Here is a 13,213-nt window from a genome sequence, read left to right as displayed (position 1 = left end):
TAAGAAGTCCAGGGGAGAGAGTGCAGGGAGAAGTGCATCCAGAGCAGCAGGGCCCTTATGTGCAAGGAAGTCTGGAACTATAGGGGGCAATCCCAGCCCAGTAGTGCAAGGTAAACCAGGCAGCAGTGCAAGGTGGGTCAGGTGGCAAGTGCAGGGGGACTGGTCAGGGGGGTCTGGTGTCCTGTAAGACTCAGAGGACACCATGCAGGCAGTCAGCAGACAGAGCAGGAGCAAGGGTAGGTTAGCAGGGGAGAGGGAGCGAGAGAAAAGGAAGGCCTCGAGGAGCTTCCGGAACTTAAGGTGATCCGGCTCAAGATGGAGAGAGGTGGGGAGGCCATTCCAGAGGGAGGTACCTGCATAGGAGAGAGATGAACCCGCCATTCTCTGCTTGGGGAAGTGGCTCACCGGCAGAGAATTAGAAGTAGACGAGTGGAGGGCTCTAGGAGGAAGGTACCTAGGAAGAGAGTGTTGAAGGCAGTGAGGGCCATGACCCCAGAAAGCCTTGTGGACAATTTAGAGGGTCTCAAACTTGATCCTTGGAGCCACAGGGAGCCAGTGGAGGGATTTCAGGGCTGGGGAGATGCAGTCCCTGGGCCTGAGGCCAAGGATAAGTCTTGCGGTCCTGTTCTGGATGAGTTGAAGAGGGCGAAGAGTAGAGTTAGGCAGATTGAGAAAGAGGATGTTGCAGTAGTCCAGCCTAGAGAGAACCAGGGATATGGATACAGTGAGCCTCTGGGGGATGGTGAGAAAAGAGAGAATAATTTTGAGGAGGCACAGCTGGAAATGGGCCTTCTGGCAAGGTCCGTTATGTGTGGAGAGAAGGAGAGAGTGGAGGCGAGAGGACCCCAAGGTTTTTTGCCTCACAAGATGGTGAGGGCAGAGGGCGCAAGGAGGATGGCCAGAGTGAGAGAGGAAAAGCTGGAGCAGGGGTCCCAATGAGAAGGATCTCATTCTTACTGGCATTAAGGCAGAGATCGTTAGAGGCACACCAACCCTGAATAGCAGATAGATAGTCAGGGATGAGCGCGGAGGAGGCCAGGGGTAGCCTGAAAGAGAGCTGTGTGTCATCCCCATAACAGTGAAAGTTGGGGTAAAAGGTAGACATCAGGAGGGCCAAAAGGGCCAGATAGACATTGTAAAGCCAGGGGGAGAGGATAGAGTTCTGGGGAACACCACATGTGGAGAGAGAGGTGGTGGACAGAAAGGACCCAAGCTGAACCTGGAAAGATTGGTATTGGAGGAAGGAGGTCAGCTATGCCAGAGCCTGATCCATGATGCCCAGGGTTTCACAGAGACGAAACATCAGGATGTTGTGGTTGATCATGTCAAATGCAGAGCAAAAGTCGAAGAGAATGAGGACAGAGGGAGAGCTAGAGTCAAGATTAGTGAGCAGATCTTCATGGGTGCTCAGAGTGCAGATTCCGTGCCTCGGTGTGCTCTGAAGCCAGACTGATGCTCATGGAGACAACCAACAGATTCAGTGTGGCGGGTTAGCTGGGAGATAGCCAACTTCTCCAGGAGTTTGCTCAGGAAAGGAGTGATAGAGATCGGGCAATAGTTTGCCGGAATGGCAGGGTTGGCAGAAGGCTTTTTTAGTAGGGGGTGCACAAGGGAGTGCTTGAGAAGAGAGGGGAAAGATCCAGTGGTGAAGGAGTGATTACAGAAATCAACCAATGCTGGAGCAACAGAACCAATGTTGTCCTTAATGGTTCTGGAGGAGCAGAGGGTCACCTGTTTGGATGAGACTTTCATAGACCGCACTTGTCTAGAAACATCATCAGGTGTTAAAAGAGAGAGGGAGGAGAGAAGCGGATGATGGGGGCGGCCAAGGGGGGGCCTTAGAGAGGGAGAGGTAGAGAGAAAAGAAAAGGAGGAGAGTGCGGGCAGGATGTCCTGGATTTTTAGTGGTGGAATGAGAAGCCAGAGCCATGTAGAGGGCCTGGGAAGGTGTAGCAGAGGCAGATACTGCAGTAGGATTGGCCAGCTCCTTGCATATTTTGAAAGGTTTGGCCGTGTTGTTAGAGGCCGCAGAGATTCAGGCTTGAATATGGACCCTCTTTTTAGAGAAGATGGAGAGTCTGTATTGCCTTTGGAGCATGCGGCAGGCCAGTTTGTCAGAGGGTGCACCCGAAGCTCCCCATTTCTGTTCAGATACTCTGCACATACCTTTCAGAGCGACGAGATCAGAGTCATACCAAGAGTTGCACTTGGTGGCAAGCTTCAGGCGGATCCTCATAACAGGGTCAAGGATATCCAGAGTGTTAGAGATGGAAAGGTGAAGGTTGGGAAGGAAGGACTGTCCAGGATGGGAGTCAGCCGCAGGAGTAGGTGGGGGAGAGAAAGTGGAGTCAAAGGCGGCCACTGACATTCTCTTCAGAGGTCGAATGACTGCGAAAGAAGTTGGAAGTGCTGGGTGGGCCTTTGCCAAGGGGGACAGGAAGCTTCAAGTGAGAAGAAAGAAGAAAGTGGTCAGTTCAGGAGAGAGGAGCAGTGAGAGGATTAGAAGGGGGATGTCTGACGAGATGAGAACATCCAAGGTCTGTCCGACAGAGTGCGTCAGACCTAAGGTAGGATAGAGAGGGAAAGAGAGTTGCATAGGTTGCGGAAAAGCCCAGAGGAGTCTGGGGAGTCCAAGTGGATGTTGAGATCCCATAGGAGGAGAAGTTGGGAAGTGGAGGAAAGGAGAGATGAAGTGAGATCGGCCCATTCAGAGAGGAAGAGTGTGACCTGGCCACCAGGTGGCCTGTAGATGGTGGCCACGTTCAGAGAGAGGCCAGGAGAGATAGAGAGCCTGCAGACCAGGCATTCAAAGGAGGAATAGGTCTGCGTGGGGATGATGGAAGCAGGGATCCACTTAGGAAAGATCAGGGCCACTCCACCTTTGGGCCTATTGGGCCTGGGCTCTGTGATGATCTTTTAGCCCTTAGGAAGGAGTGTGTCAAAGCTTGTGGCATTGCTGGCCTTGAACCATGTCTCGGTTAGAGCGAGAACATCAAGGTCCAGGAGTTCAAGGAGGTGGCAGATGTCAGAGGAGTATTGACTGCAGAGTGAGAGTTGAGAGTACCCACATGGACCAGGTTGCCACTTTTGAAAGACTTCCAGGGAGGAGGGAGGTGGCAAGGGCCCCAGGAGTGAGGTTGCTGGCAGAGGAGGCAGAGGGGAGGTAGATGGCAAGGAAGCCAGAAAGGTGTAGGACGGAGGTGGCTCAGGGGCCAGAGAGGTAGTAGATGCCATAGGCACCAGAGCAGTGGAAGAAGGAGGTGGCAGAGGAGCCAGAGAAGTGGTAAAAGGAATAGCAGGAAAAGGAAAAAGGTTGATGAGGCGAGGGAGGCACCTATCAAATTGTAGGACATTGAGCTGAGGGCCCTGGACTATGATGGTGCTGTTTAGATAGACATTAATGATGACTCTGGAGGACGGGAAGGAGGCCAAGAGGACCTACCACCGGGTGCCACCATTAATGTGAGAAGAGGAGGAAGGAGAGAGAAATGCGACCATATGAAGTGTCCATAGGTCTGGAGAAGGAACGACAAAGAGGATGTCAGTGAGAGTCTGTCTGGAGGAAGCACTGACATAGGTGTCAGTGATGGGAACGCTTGGACTGGAGACCAGGGTGTCCTTCTTGAGCCTCTTCCTTTCAGTCTTAGTGAGGAGAGTAGGATAGGAGATAGAAAAGCAGTTAGAGAAGATGGGGGACATTGAGAGCACCATAGTGGGTGTAACAGATGAAAGAAAAAGGGCAGGCAAGAGGAGGAGAAGAGAAGGCAACACTGCATGCACAGAGCTATGCCAAACAGGGTTTACAAGGAGGGGATTTGGAAAAAAGGGGAGTAACAGAGGGAATAACTGGCAACAACAGAGCGCACACAGAGACAAGTAAATAAGGGCAGCAACAGGCAATGAGTGGAAACAGTGGTGGGAGCTGACCAGGCTATGCTCAACCTAAGAGGAAAAGTCCAGGGAGGCCAAGTAGTGATCACACAGTAGCATGATCCTAGAAAAAAGGAGAACGGCCTAGTGGAAAGAGCAAGCCATGTGCAAGTGCACCCAGGAACACTTAGCTAGAGTAGAAATTAAAGAATGCAGGAGAAATGCAGAGAACAGTGATAGAGGCTAATACAGTCACCGTACAGTGAAGGCGGCCAAAAACTTAGAAGGGACAGCCTCATGAATGTGTAGAAACAGTGCAGGGTGAGATTTGCATTGAAATGAAAGTGAGCGCGAGGTAGGGCAGTTTGGTAGGATGCAGTAATGGCTGCACCCCCCGCCCGCACCTATCTCACCTTGCGGTCGCTGCTGGTTGACGGCTGTGCTGAGTGCCTCACACAACAACGCAGCCTTGTCCTGTGAGGGCTTAGCCGCAGTTCTTAAAGGATCTGATGTGTGGGATGTAGCGCTGCGTATCGATGGGCAGCGGTCTCCTGTGGTCCTGCATCACACAACACTGCAGCCTTGTCCTGCGTGGGCTTTGCCGCAGAGGGTCCGTTCCTCGGTTCTTAAAGGATCCGAGGCGTCGAACATAGCAAAACGTGCTACACGTTGACCGGCAGTGTCTCCTGCATCGCACAACACTGCGGCCTTGTCCTGCCAGGGCTTTTCTCATGCTTTTCTCATGTTGTTCTTTACTATTGGACCCAAAATGCCCCATTTCTTTAAAACGTGTATACATAAGATTATGGCCCACAGGTCTGTTTTTATGGCATGTTGCTAGATTCATGTATTTAACCTTTAGACCAGAAGAACAGAGAGTAGCAGACGAAATTATAAATAGATTAAGAGCCACATATCATCTGAAATACAGGAAAGAGGCCAGGACGCACCAAGAATCAAGCGTTGAAAGAGAGAGAAGAGCTAGTTGGGGCCAGAGAACAACAGATGGAATGAGAGGCACTATAAGAAGTAAAGTGAAAAAGAGCAAAAGATGTAATGTGAGGCAACTGCAGAACCCAGCAGATTAAGTAGAAGACAGGAAAGAGATTAAATATTTTCAAATTCTTTTGTTATATTGTTCAAATATAAATGTAAAAGAAGCAGGGCCTGACACCTTTCTTTACACTAAAGTGTTCCATGTATTCCCTGTTCTTCTGATACAATGTGAACACTTGAGTATTTATATAGTGATCCATCTTTGTATTCCATAATGTCTCTCACTCTGAAACCAAACTGTGATCCATATTGGCATAGAACTACTAACGCATTCACCTTGATGGGTCACAAGTGGGTTCCAAACTGAATTAATTTTGCTAATAAACTTGTACGTTTCTTATTTTTACAATATTTTGGGTGGCAGTATACAAACAAGCAAACACTGATTCAAAATCCTGATCATCTTTCTAATTGGAGCTCTGATTTCATGCCATTAAGTAATGATTCCAACATGTGAATCTAGAAGTGTGATAATAGGGGTCATGGCCAAGCGTGGCACGGAATGGCTGCCTAAATCAGAGCTGCTGCTCCCGCATGAATACATTTTGCCCAGAGGGACTTAAAACTACATAGCTTACCTTTCTCTCCACATGCCTTCAAAGCCCAACCCATCTGGATCATGGGAAGCGTTTTTCTACGCTCTGGCTCGCTGTTGTGAGGGACGACTTCACAAGGCCTAAAGCACTGGAGCCCAGCAGCTGGAGACACTGCATTTCCTGTCAGCATCGTCGGATTGCGAGATGACGTACACCGCTGCTTCTGACTGGGAACCTACTTTCTCCACAACACAGGCTGTACATGAGGTACATTTAACTTACAAACAAGCATTTTCTAAATTTCTTGGAAATATCTCCTCACAATCAGCCCCAGGAAGCTTTCAAATGTTAAATAAGTGATAACTGCCTGCCTACCGAATATTTTCAGGAAATATTATGGCACAATCTCATTTAATTTGTTAAATTAAATATCCATTCAAACTTTTGTGTGTTATCACATACAGGAGGTGGTCTTCGGGGGCGAATGGTGCACAATGTACCCTCTGTGTGCCTTATCCATCTATTGAAGTGGAATTAATGGTAATGGGAACAAATAATCTGCAACATTTCTGCTACAGTTCTAAAACCCCTTTACTGCTCTCAACCACATTTCAAGATGTCCTCACAAAGAAATCAAAGTAAAGGCTCTGCTAATAAAGAAACAGCAGCGACCACCTTGAAAAGGCCCAAAAGTGACTCTACTCCGCCTGCACAAACACCTTTGGAATCAAACATGGAAACCATCTTGCTTGAAATCAGAGCACTCAAGCCCTTCATGCAAACCACTAACACTAAGCTTCAACAATTAGGTGAAAGATGGGTGAGCTTTGAATTGAGGAAGTAGAAAAAAGAGGGAGCGTAGCTGAAGATTTTACCGCTAGAGTTACCCATATGGAACAATCCATCATTACCTTTCAGAAACAGAATGAAGATTTGAAGAACAGAAATTGCAGGAATAACCTGCACGTCTTTGGATTTCCTGAAGGATCAGAGGGGGAGGATGTAGATCTCTTTCTTTAAAAAAATCTTCCAAACATTCTGTAGTTGCAGCCGCCCATTGCCCTTAATATTCAAAGAGCACACAGATTGACCTACAAGAACAGAATCACATAAGAAGAATGCACCAAGAACAATAATTTTCCTGCTCCTTGAATACACCGATTTCCTATTGATTCTGCAACATGCTAAAAGTATGGATCATCTAATCTGGAATGGCCACAGGATCTTCATCTCACAAGATGTCCTTAAAATTACAGCACAGCGGAGGAAAGATCTACTCTCTTATTTCCCTGCGCTTAAGCAGTTAAATGGTAGATACGGTCTGATCTCCCCATGCATTTCAAGGTCACCATCAATGGCAAGACGTCTTCTTTCGACGACCCATTTGATCTAAAGAACTACATAAGACTGCAAAAGATGGAAGCGATTGATACAGGAAACACTAGACACACATAACTCTCCTCCCTTCTTCACCGGTTCTGTGCCTCATTACCCTCTTTAACAAGGAACTTTATGGAAAAGTATCCCTCTGGAACTGTCACCTTCAGGATCTTCTGGAGTGGATTTTCCTCCGGTTTTATTTAGCTGTTCCGCCCTTTGTGGGATGCGCCTACACTCCCTTCTGGCATTTGGCATTGCAACTCTGATTTCCGAGCTTTATATTTTTAGTCTTTCCTACTCTTTCACATTCATTGGGTTGAAACATATTAATCATCACCAAGTTACAAACTCCTACGTGAAGACACCCTACTATCAGATGTTGCAATGTTGGTCTTTTTCTTGTTACCTTATCTTTTTCTTTTATTTTTTATACCCATTTTTATGGGTGATGCCCAACAAGGCTGAAACACGTGTATGGGGTTGCTGTGGTACTCTTGTTCAAAGGAGAATTGCCTAGCATTTCGGTGCAGGACTGCCCTTGGGCAGGACAAAGACTGATATGCGGGGACATTTCTTCTCTGTGACAAGAACAGTGAGATAAACACTTGGTTGAGACTCTCCCAGGGGCCATCCACCCAAGAACAAGTCAATGGGCTGTGTTTGTGCTGGTAGAGAGTTTCCCAGACACCCCTCTGTTTTGTATAATTAATAAGATGGAAAACTAAGTTGCAATTGAGAATCAAAACTTGTAACAAATTATGCTTTTTTCCAGTGAAAGCAAACCAGTACTGTACAATTGTATTTTTCAGAGTTCCGGTACTGCCTGCATAATCACGCGAACGCGCATCCTTTTTACACTTCTAATTTAATGTACACTCTATTTATAAAAAGTGTGTAAAATGACTATACATAGTCTAGTTTACATCCATTCAACCTTGCAGTCAATGGGGTACATTAATATAAATGGTCAGTGGCAGCAGAGTCTTTGCTCAAGGGAGAGTGATTGTCATTACACCAATCACAGTCACATGTGTTCTAGCCTCTCAAATCTTCAAGACTACAATTAAAACATTCAAACCCTGACTTTCCAGGAAGTGCAAGCGCTGTTCAAAAACAAACAAATGAAAGTTACATTGGTAATTGTAATAGAAACACAGCAAAAACTGTCCCTGTGTTAATCCATATAGGTATTTACCTTTATGTAGCGCATCATAAATGGTACGTCCAACATCTAGGTGCTGCGAATATTATACCTCCGTCGATACCCAGTTAACCGACCACTGAAAGATGTTAGCCAATAAGATCGCTCAACCGGTTGAGCACTTGTTGCTTCAATCTGTGCGTGATCTGTAGGTTGCAGGTTCGAATCTCGGCAAGGCCGACTCAGCCTTTCATCATTTCAAGCTCGATAAAGGAGTACCGATTCTGGTTTGGTGATAATTGTGATACATGTTCTATGTACAGCGCTTTGCCAAAAATGTGATTAGATTAGATAGAGAATTTAGCATGGAGTCCTTGCCTCCCTGTACTCTTGTATCATAACATTGGCATACCATTAGTTAGTAATAGCAGCAGGAAATGAGGAATTGCATTAAACATCAGACAATTCTGCTATCGAACCTCAAAACACACAATACAATTTATGTTTGCTTTACTGTGTAATTGGCTAGGTTTTTGTGATTTCAACATTTCAATATATACAGGAGAGATCAAATGGCCAGACATTAGCGAAATAAAGAAAGGTGTATTCTGTCACAATGGAGAAAGCTGCAGTGTAGTTTTTGCACACGTCAGCTGGATGTCACATACATTTTATTCTCTTGCAAATGAGAAAAGTAATTTTTACTCGCTTAACATCTCATTGACTCTCAAAGTTTAAAAATAGGGAGTAAAATACTCCCACCACAAAATCATATCTGGAGCACTGCACGTATTGATTACATTTGTGTCACCAAATCTTTGGCATGTGAAATAATTGACTCCATTATTGAATGCTCACTAATATCAGATCATTCTCCGGTTATCACCAATATTGAATTAGGATGCATTAAAGATTGTGTAAGCAGATGAAGATTTAACTCACAATTGCAGGACATCAATTTTCAAAAATCGTTTCTTGAAATTTCACAACTTTTTCTTTCATATTAATAAGGATGAGGACACCTCCCTGGTTAACAACTGGGATGCATATAACCAGCCCTACGAGGACACATTATCTCATTTGTAGCCAAAAGAAAGAAGGAAGCCAATACAGATTTAGATGCCCTGTACAATGAATTGCGAGCTCTTGAAAAAACATACAATACTACTGCTAATGATGCCTTACTTAAACAAATCCTAACCCTCTGTTAGTCTATTAATAAAAAATACACGGAGCAGGCATGTGTTGTAGTCATGGAATTCAAATGCAAGGTATACCAACCGTCCAATAAAGCTGGTAAGGCATTGTCTTTGTATCTTGAGTTAAAAAAAGAGAGATCCAGAATATCTGCTATTAAAAATGACTCAGGTAAAATAGTAACCACTGATGCAGACATCCTGGCCATATTTACTAAATTCTATAGAAATCTATATACTTCCAATCATACTCATTCTAAGATTAATTTTAATGAATTATTTGATCACTTGAAAACACAACCACCCCATTAATATGGATTTAAGTAGCCTTGATGGCCCTCTTCATATGAGCGAAATTACAAAGGCCATAAAAGATCTTAAAAAAGGCAAAGCCTCTGAACCTGATGGGTTTTCTATGGATGTCTTTGCACATTTCTCATCTACCCTCACACCCAAGCTAGTATCACTTTATAAATTCTTCTGTAGGGCAGATAAGTCAATGGGCTCCTTTACAGAAGGAGCACAATGACTAATCCTATTTACAAACACAAAGTGAATTACCCAAGAACTATAGACCAATTTCGTTGATTAACTCTGATGGTAAAATCTTTGCCAAGATTTTAGCCAATAGAATAGAATCCATTATATATAAATTAATTAATCCCAAACAAGTGGGATTTGTCAAAAACAGAATTATTTCAGCAAATTCTGGACTGTTCATGAATCTGTTGCATTAGATACAAAAGAGAAATCAAATATGGCAAACGCATTAGGCGCTGAAAAAGCTTTTGATCGCGTTGAATAGGATTTTATTTTCAAGCACTAAAATGGCATGGTATTGGGGATGGATTTATTAATTTAGTCAAGCTTTTATACTCAGACTCAAAGACCTCAATGTTTTATTAATAACCAATTCTCTCCTAGATTCACCTCCCATAGGGCTACTAAGCAAGGATGTACCCTTTCATCTATTCTGTGCATACTAACCCTGGAACCGCTACTAGAATTGATACGAACCAATAAAGATATTACTGGTATTACATGTGGAGATATTGATTTTAAATTAGCTGCTTATGCAGATGACATATTAATCTTTCCAGACAATCCGTCTACATCACTCTCTCACCTACTAGATTCAATTAATATTTTCTCTCCATTCTGGGTAGATATTGAACAAGGATAAGTCAGAAATACTTCAGCTTCGTGCTTATTGTGTTAAAGAGCATTTGATCCATTTTGGTCTTCGCTGGAATCCTATCTCTATTGATTACCTAGGCATTTCAATTGCCTCTTCATTCCATCAAATTATTCAAATTAACCTACAAAGACTACAAGCCAAGCTAAATGAGTTTGTAACCACATGGTCCCCCATATACCTGACCTGGTATCGAAGATTGGAAGCCATTAAAATGATGTTTATACCTGTAATTCTATACTACTTACAAATGCTACATATTCCTTTAACAACCTCCTTTTTTAAAGCGGTTGATAAAATACTTATTAATTTCCTATGGGGGGGGGTCTAAGAGAAAGAAAAGAATTGCTGCTATTAAGCTAAGGTATCCATTTTGAAATGGTGGTGTCAACTTCCCGAATTTTAAAAACTATCATAGAGCCGTGATTCTTAAACAAGCCCCCAATCGGTTCCCCATCAATGAAGACATAAACCCACCTACTTAGTTGATTGTTGAAAAATGCCTTGTTTCACCTTTTGATATCAGAAACACAATATATATTTTCAATGGATCCAAATCATTCTTCTCTAAAACGATCTGCATCATTAGTTCTTACTTGAAGGACTTTCTGTTTTATCAAATTAACAAGCCGGCAAAGGCCCCCGGCCCCTTTATTTGGTGTAAATAGTCTATAACCATAAATGATAGACCTATATTCTGCAAAATCTGGATTAGCAAAGGCATTACATTTATAGATCAAGTGAGTGAAGACAGCAATATCCTCTCTGCATAAGAATTTAGGAACAAATTCCAATTACCCACACTACCTTCGAGTCAATATTTTAATTTAATGACTGCATGCTTAGATGCTAGCAGCAGCAATAGCTCCCAGCAATTACTTGTAGATCCTCCTAGAATGCGTCTCATAGAATCCCCAGATGCAATCAAAGCATCCAGCCTCTACAAGATTATAAGGTTAGAAAGAACTCCCAACAATGTATAGTCTTCTGAATTGCAACAGGAAGAGGACAGACTGTGGAACTCACTTTGGCGAGGAAATGTGGTCCATTATTTGGACCAAAATAAAAATATCAACATCAGCAAACCTAACCCAGACTCTTTACTTCTTCATACATAGAGCATGTATCACCCCCCAAAGAAACTATTTCTTAAATCTAAATTGGCAGATAATGATTTGTGGTGGTCATGTCAATCCACACCCAGGTCCTTTAGACATATGTTCTTTGAATGTCTCCTGGTAAATATGTTTTGGAACCAAGTTTGGAATTTTCTTACACAGATTTTCAAAATCACTTTTCACTTAAATGTAACTAACATCCTACTTGGGAGCCTAGCTCTCAACGAAAGTAAGATTAAATCATCCTTTGTTATACTTGACCTGTTTATACTTCTAGCAATAAGTCTGATCACATCAAGTTGGAAAGATTTCACTAAATTCTCCATAAAAGGTTGGTGGAATATTATATGTGGTATCTACAGACTATAGAAATGTATAGCTACCTCACCCTCACTCTCTTCTAGACATGATAGAAGATGGAATCTCTTTGTTGACTATTTAAATAATACAAATGTTTAACCTCACCTGTATTGTGAATTCTATTTACAGCTTTATGGCTCTTTCGCCCTATCCTATCACCTATCTGAGATAAAAACCCATCTCCTCTTTTTTCTTCTTTTCTCTCCTTCCCATTTTCCCCAATATCCCCCTTTTTCTCCTCTTAATTAATCTGAGTAACGTACATATATGTTAATGAAGGTTTAATGACTCTGCTCTTAGTTATTTATTACAAATTCCTTCAAAGTTAATGAGTTTCATACTATGCTTGATTCTAGTTATTACACTGTAAAATGTTTTTAATGATATAAAATGTTATGACATGTAACTGATGGTTCATATATACTCAGATTGTTATTGCTTATTTTGGCACTAAATAAAATAAAAACCCTAAAACAAAAAAAAAAGAAGCGTGATAATAATGAATACAATCTGGCATCTCACAATCTCAGTTCATTTTAATTTGACTTCGCTTCTCAAAAGAAAATCCTGGGTTTCTTATTACCCAGATAAATTTAATGAATATTACTTTCACTATTTGAATCATTTTTTGTACCTTCAAGATGTTGATACGCCCACCTGATCTCTGCAGGGACGTTGGGGCACGGTTGGAGCCCTCCCTGAACTTGGCTCCCCTGGATCCGGGTTTACCCCCAGCTGCTGTAGTGTGGACTGCTCTGGTCACTGGCAATGCCCTTGGGAGAAGGTAAGAGGCAGTGAAAACACTGCTTCTCAATTGCAATCCCCCTCGAACCGCTCTTGCTAGAATGAGAGGAGCATGCGTTTTCCCATAAACTTTCGCCTGTTTTGTAAAGATGAGCTCTCCATCCTGCTTCTCTTCAGCAGGGGCGCTGCACATACACCTAGTTGCTTCACTGGTCCGTATACATGATGGCCCAGACTGGCTGCTAATCCACTTTGGAGGTAAGTGTTTGTAACAATGATTATTGTCCGTATGCTTTTGCAATGTCTTTCCCAATGATTCTTGTCCGTAATTCTTATAATGTCTTTCCTTTTCCCAATAGGTGTGATGATGGCCACGCTGCATTGCGGTGTTGGAAGCGAGTCCACACGGTGCCAGAAGGGGAATGGAGCGGCCCCACTAGAAGGTAAGTACGGTTTCAAGGTGGTACGCAAGCCTTAGGTATTGCACGGCCAAGCGTTAAATGTTTATGCAGTTTCTAACCTTGTGTGTTCCTTTTATCTTGCAGGGATAGCCTAGCGTCGGATGATGGAGAGCGTTGATCCGAGAACCTGTCAGCGGCTGATAGATGGAAGATCCG

The sequence above is a fragment of the Ambystoma mexicanum genome, chromosome 10 (assembly GCF_040938575.1).
Source record: "Ambystoma mexicanum isolate Mex_15411 chromosome 10, UKY_AmexF1_1, whole genome shotgun sequence".
Classification (NCBI taxonomy): domain Eukaryota; kingdom Metazoa; phylum Chordata; class Amphibia; order Caudata; family Ambystomatidae; genus Ambystoma; species Ambystoma mexicanum.
This window is presented reverse-complemented; position numbering follows the sequence as displayed.